This window comes from Lycium barbarum, chromosome 11 (assembly GCF_019175385.1).
Source record: "Lycium barbarum isolate Lr01 chromosome 11, ASM1917538v2, whole genome shotgun sequence".
NCBI lineage: Eukaryota > Viridiplantae > Streptophyta > Magnoliopsida > Solanales > Solanaceae > Lycium > Lycium barbarum.
This window is the reverse complement of record NC_083347.1, coordinates 71,360,982-71,367,453: the sequence shown is the minus strand read 5'-3', so window position 1 is coordinate 71,367,453 and position 6,472 is coordinate 71,360,982. Positions and strand designations below refer to the sequence as shown.

Here is a 6,472-nt window from a genome sequence, read left to right as displayed (position 1 = left end):
TGACCATGGGTTCCATGGTATTCACACACCATGATCGGGTCCCGTTGGCCCGGATCCGACCTCAGAGGTCTTGGCCATCTTACATTCGGAACACGACCAATGGCCGAAATTAAGCCCGAGGTACTGACGTTAAAGTTGTACTCCGATATTTTTGGTGAGTCCTTGTTGCCGGCAGAGCTTCCGGCATCGCTCCTGAATGAGAGACCCCGGCTGTTTGATGGGCACTCGACCCGTTTACTACCCCGACCGGAGAAACGGTTTGGGCTCACTCTCGACCTTTCCGACCTAAAACTTTGTTTCTCCGAATGGGAGTATGGCCGATACCTTTCCTTCGACGATTCGGCCCTCGTTTCGTAACCCTTCCTTGGTCTCTCAAAACTTTTGTTCACATTTATTGGCCCCGGGGGGAGCTCGAATTGATCATCCTCCACCCGAATCTTCGACTCGTATCAGTTATGGACATCAGCCCATGTCACAGCCTCGTACTCCAGCAAGCTTTGTTTTAATTTGAACGAAGCTGTCGAACTCTGAAATTGAGCCCCTTTGTGAAAGCTTGTGCATCCCATTCTTCTGGAACCGGGGGGAGTTCCATCCGCTCCCTTTGGAATCGGTTGACGAATTCTCGTAGTAACTCGTCATCCCTTTGGGTTATACGGAAAATGTCGGCCTTACGGGCCTGCACCATTTTGGCACCGGCGTGAACTTTGATGAAGGCATCGGCGAGCATTTCGAAAGAGGTGATCGAATGCTCGGGTAGATGGTCGTACCATGTCAATGCTCCTTTTGACAAAGTTTCCCCGAACTTTTTCAGCAATACTGATTCAATTTCGTCCTCCTCCATATCGTTGCCCTTTATGGCGCATGTGTATGAGGTCACGTGCTCGTGCGGGTCCGTCGTGCTGTCATATTTCTGGATATCCGGCATTTTAAACCTCTTCGGGATTAATTTCGGGGCCGCACTCAGAGGAAAAGGCCTTTGGATGTACCTCTTCGAATCCGGCCCTTTCAGTAAAGGCGGAGCCCCCGGGATTTGATCCACTCGAGAGTTGTATGTTTCGACCCTCTTCTCGGTCGAATCTACCCGTTTTGCCAAAGTTTCGAGCATTTTTAGAACCTTGGTAGAGGATCCAGCTCCGGATCCATTGCTCTCAATAACGCGTGCCTCCTCCCTTCTGGGTTCAGTAACACCGCTCGTTTTTTCCTGGGTCGTTGTATCCCCTCCGTTTTGCAACCGGGATATTGCGATTCCCTGTTCAGCAATCGCCGCTCTCTGCTCCTGCAACATTTCAAAAATTAAACGTAAGTCAATATTATCGTCGGGTGTACCCGGTTCTTTCTGGTCCTGTGCCCGGGACAAAGTAATAGAATTGTGGGTATTTAGAGGATCAGTGGCCGGTAAGGTGACATTCTCCTGGTCCATGGTGTTTTGACGGTTGAGGCCCTCCCTCGAATTAGCGGGGTTAGGATCAGCGGGGTTTGGTGTTCCTCGTGGACCGCTTCCTTCGTTTTCGGCCACGATTTCGTTGTTGTTGACGTGACCAGATTGCCCACTATCAGCCATTTAGTCCATTTTTTCAGACACGAACAAAAGGTGTTTTTTATTTAGATGGGTAAAGTAGAGATCAAGATAAAAGACCACTATTATCCTAGCCCCACGGTGGGCGCCAAACTGTTTACCCCGAATTTGGATAATCAATTAATTTTGTTGGTGAGGTATAGGATATGTGACTTTATCTTGAGTTTATGTGATGGAGAAAAGAAATATGTGACTATGCCACGAGGAACAATTGGTGACCAATGATTTGTTCTAGACTCGTGTATCAACTAGCAAATAAGTGTTGTTTGATTCAAGAAGCGTAAGAGATGAAGCACAGCAAATATGGGCCGAAATCTGATACGAGAGAGATTTTATATATAGTTTGCTATTACAAAGAGTTTTTTTGGTATGAGGAGCCAACCCCCTAAAAGGAGGACAATGCCCCTTATTTATAGTGTTGCCCCATGGGCTTCCTACAACATAAAAAATAATAGAATAAAGAAAAAGTTCTGAGTTGGATTAGGTTGAGTTAGGTTGGCCGTACGATCTGACACCCGTACGGTTAGCAGTTGAGCATGGCAGGACGTTATCGACGCATGGCAGACGCGCAACGGATCTCCCGGACCAACGGCCTCAATCATCCGAACTAACGGCCACGTCCAACCCGGCCATGGAGAAAAGCGAACCCAATGGTGCCCTACCTTGGTTTCGGCCTAGGCGTTCCTCCGGTTCAAAACGAAAGTCTCCGTGCACGTTCCTGTGCCTCTCTCCCCTCGGTTCCTCGTCTCACCGGTTTAACGCTTATCCGGTTTTTACCGTATACATGAGGTGCTTCATTTCTGCTCTTTCTTCGAAGTACTTTGGTGATATGACATTAAGATAAATGATCCTAACTACTAAGACGTTCTGCTCACTGATTTGCCCAACTGTTTGATGATATGCCTGAGACAACTGAATAATAGTTTATTGTATCTCTTTTTTCTTTTTTCACAGGTGTTCTTCAAGATTCTTATCTATAAGGTACATTATTTACTTTTGGACTGTATTTGTGATCAATACATGTGTGCCATTATCATTTTGATTCCTCAATGCTTTACTATTAAATAAATCTTGATTCCTAGAGCATAATAAGTGAATGTAAATCAAATGGTGTGACACTTATTCTTTGGATGGTTTTGTGTATTAAGAATTGAACTGGAAGTCAATAAAAGTGTACTATCATTCTAAGGTTCTTGAGAATTACTTCAATAGTTAATGTAAATTTGTTGAAAATTTAAGTTGTTTGGGATTTACTGGAAGTCCGTTGGTATATTTTGGGTAGCCTATCGCTTCTCATTGTTTGCCGTTGGATTAAGTTATATTGAAATATTAAATTGTTAATATTCTTATTCTGGTGCATATCAAAGCTTAGTTCTTATAAGGATGCCAAGCAACAAATAAAAGAACAAGTGAGGAGTGTAGGAGTTGAGCTTTTCTAGATAGCAAGTTTTATCAATATTCCATTCACGATAGAATAATACAGGACTTTTTGAGTAAAGACTTCCTTTCACAAAAATCTTGAGTGATATGTAGAAACTTAGAGAAATTTAAATATTGAATGACAAGTTAACATCATTTACTTCTAATTTTGGGATTTGATAGAACCTTAGTTGTGATATTCAAATGGTTTATATGAAATTCAAGACCTTGATGGCGTTGCACTTCTCCTCCGATGGGTAATAGGTAAAATTCAATACTCCATAATTTTAACATCTCGCTGAAACTACGGGGGCTTGTTTTGTAGATTAAATGTTGGCCGTTTTTATAGATAGCCTGTGTTGTTTGTGTGCATGTACTTTTAGGCTTCAAAGAGTCGAACATTACTTATTCTCACTGGTGAATTATTAATTGTCAGTTGGATAAATTACACATTATTTTGGAATTGTGCCAGTATTTGCTGCTTGGTTGTATTTAAGAGTACAAGAAAAGAATCATCATACTGGAAAGAAAGTAAGCCTCTTCAGCTATTGACAATAATAGTAGTACTTTTCATTTTTTAGTCTTACAATATAATAGCACTTCATTAATATCTTTTCTAAAGAGTATATGCTACTATTTTGGGATACAATTCGCTTCTTTAGTTTCGGAAATGCTACAATCGCGAAATTAAGTACCATCGGAAATATATGCATTTTAATTTGTCTATAATTTCTTCTCTTATGCTCTAATAATTAGTGAGAGTGGAGGTCGCAGGAACTTAATGAAGGTTAACATCCGATCTTATGGTTGGTCTATAGAACACTATTATTTTGGAGGTTCTCTTGAAGACTGAGTTCCTTTAAACTTATACAGAAAAGAGAAAAAAGATTATTTTTCTTATGTTGTTTCACGTACCTGATTCAAGGTAACAGTTTAATACACTTTTGAGTGTATTAAATAAAAACCTATTTTGGTCCTTTCTTTTCTTTAGTTGTAGTACTGGTTATTATTTGAGACTCATTTTCTCAGTCATCTTTTGAACCTACTTTTGAGGCTACTTGATTTATTTTCATCGCCTTTTATGGTACAAATTCGTTAAAAAGTAGAGGTTCTAATAGATGCGCACTTGGACTGTGAAAATTTATTTTCCTTTCTCATCTCATTTATGTTGATTAATTGTTTTGCACTAACCATACTCCAAAACAAGCAATAGGTTGTAAGAGTTTTAAAAACGGCACTACCTAAAGTCCCGTATATTAGGCAGCTATCTACTCTCCTCTGCTGTTGACTTTCGTTTATCGAGTATTTCTGAACTACAAATTCATTTTTCCTTGTGAGAAGTTTAAGTTTAAACTTAGGTTATTTCAAATTTCTATAGGACCGGACTGTTCTGACGTGGTTTAACTCTTGCTTGGAACAAGACATCAACTAGATGCAAGAGAAGTGGTGACAAAGCGTTCTCAGGTAGATATGAAAATCAGCTAGGAAGAAAAGACGGGTACTCTAACAGAGGATATGGCTAAAAGAATAGGTTCAGAGCAGTGCAATGTTGTTGCTTCTCTTGCTATGTTGTATTTCTATGTTGTTGCTCATTAGATTCTTAGAATATTGTTGTGTGTAATTGTGTTCATCCTTATTGATTAAACTCAGAATTATGATCCGGGTCATGTACCAGATTCTTTCAACATTGATAAATAGCTATTATTCTGAAATGAAAACATGAGCAAGTATTATTAATTTGAAACTTTGAACAAGTATTATTCTGAAATGAAAACATGAGCAAGTATTATTAATTTGAAACTTTGAACAAGTATTATTCTGAAATGAAAACATGAGCAAGTACTATTAATTTGAAATGCACGGGCAAACCATGCTAGTATAAGATGAAGTACACTAATACCGGGGACCGCTCGGTTGAAATGTCTACATGTATTCGGAATTTTATGGAAATAGGATTTTCTTACTTTGAAGTATGTTGTTCATATTCCTTGCCATGTGCATGTTAAGCAGTTACTTTCCTTGCCATGTTAAGCAAAAGTTTTAGCCATGTTAAGCGAATTTCTTTGCCACGACAAGCAGAGTTCAGTAAATTGACACAAGTAAACGTTATGCCGAAAACATCTGTGCTAAAACGAATAAAGAGGCGTCATTTTCTTAGCACCGAGACATAATGGCCCTCTCTTATAACATTTAAAACTTCTAACAGAGAAGGTAAAGTCCGAAAGAAATTCTAAGGACTTGTCCGCAAATCAGTTTAAGTATGATTCGGACGAAAACCACTCCCGTAAGGCATTTAAAATTGTTAAAACTCAGATCCTTTAGAAGAAAGGGCTAGTTGCACCCTAAGTCTTCGGAGTAAAATCAAATAGATCAGCCCGGTCTTTGAGGTAACGACAACAACAACACACACACACACACACACACACACACACACACACACACATATATATATATATATATATATATATATATATATATATATATATATATATATATATATATATATATATATATATATATGCAAAATTAAAACTTCATAACATGGAGAGGCTTGAAGGCAAAGAAAAGACAGTTGTTCAAAAGAATAAGGAAAAGAAAGGCATACAGAGACATGCAAGCCTCAGAATAAACAAAGCATGAGCACGCAGGCCTGCCCAAATTTTGGGGAATCAAGAAGAAAATGGCTCGCCCTTGTCAAGAGTAGAGGCACCCTTATCCTCGCTATTAGAACTACTATCCTCAGATGTCCTTAGGTTTGCCATAGCAGATTCAGTGGCTGCAAAGTCCACCTCAGCATCTATCAAAGCTTCCTCCAGGTCCAGCTTCTTGTCCAAAGCCTCCTGGGAAGCATCCCGCCGGGACTTCAAGATTGCAAGATCACGCATCAGGTTGATCCTTTGGTCCTGGGAGGCCCGACGTCGTTGCATGCTATCCCGCTTCGCTCTAAGGAGGGCTTGGGTTGCTTCGGAACTCCTATGCCGTCACCGAAGGACCTCCAGATCGGTCGACAGACGGCCAACACACACCTGAAGGTTTTGGAGGTCAGAGTCTTTGGCCTGCAAGGTCTTCATCTCTTCATCCAGTCGGTGTCTGGTCTCATCAACACTCAAACGAAGGGAATGCTTCAAGGATTCGGATTCACGGCATCGCACCTGAAGTGTCTGGACTTCTCGACGCAATTGGCGGTTTTCAGCAATTACAGAGTCCGAAACCTGCAGTTTTCCCACCTTGGCTATGGCGGAGGTGGTGGAGGTATGGCATGCGAGGATCTGGTTAGCAAGCTGGTGAAGCAGGATTTTCAAATTTGGTCCATCAGACCATAGTGGAGCAGCGGAGGCTTCACCAAATCTATTGGTGTCGCAATGCAATGATGAAGAATCAGGGCCCACATGGATCAAGGGATTGGCGGGGACACTTTGCCCGGAAGGAATGCCCGGACCTGCTATCTCAAGGACAGAGGGTTCCTCTTCGTCACCT

The 6,472-nt window shown here is 41.0% G+C and overlaps 1 long non-coding RNA gene across 1 annotated transcript in view; it reads left to right on the top strand.

Annotated features, from left to right (window-relative positions):
* LOC132620294 (uncharacterized) overlaps window positions 1–4,739 on the top strand; it is a 14,632-nt gene extending 9,893 nt beyond the window's left edge. Inside the window, exon 2 of the long non-coding RNA XR_009574757.1 lies at window positions 2,366–4,739. This is a non-coding gene — a long non-coding RNA (uncharacterized LOC132620294). The remainder of the gene's footprint in view (window positions 1–2,365) is intronic.
* The last annotated feature ends 1,733 nt before the right edge of the window (window positions 4,740–6,472 follow it).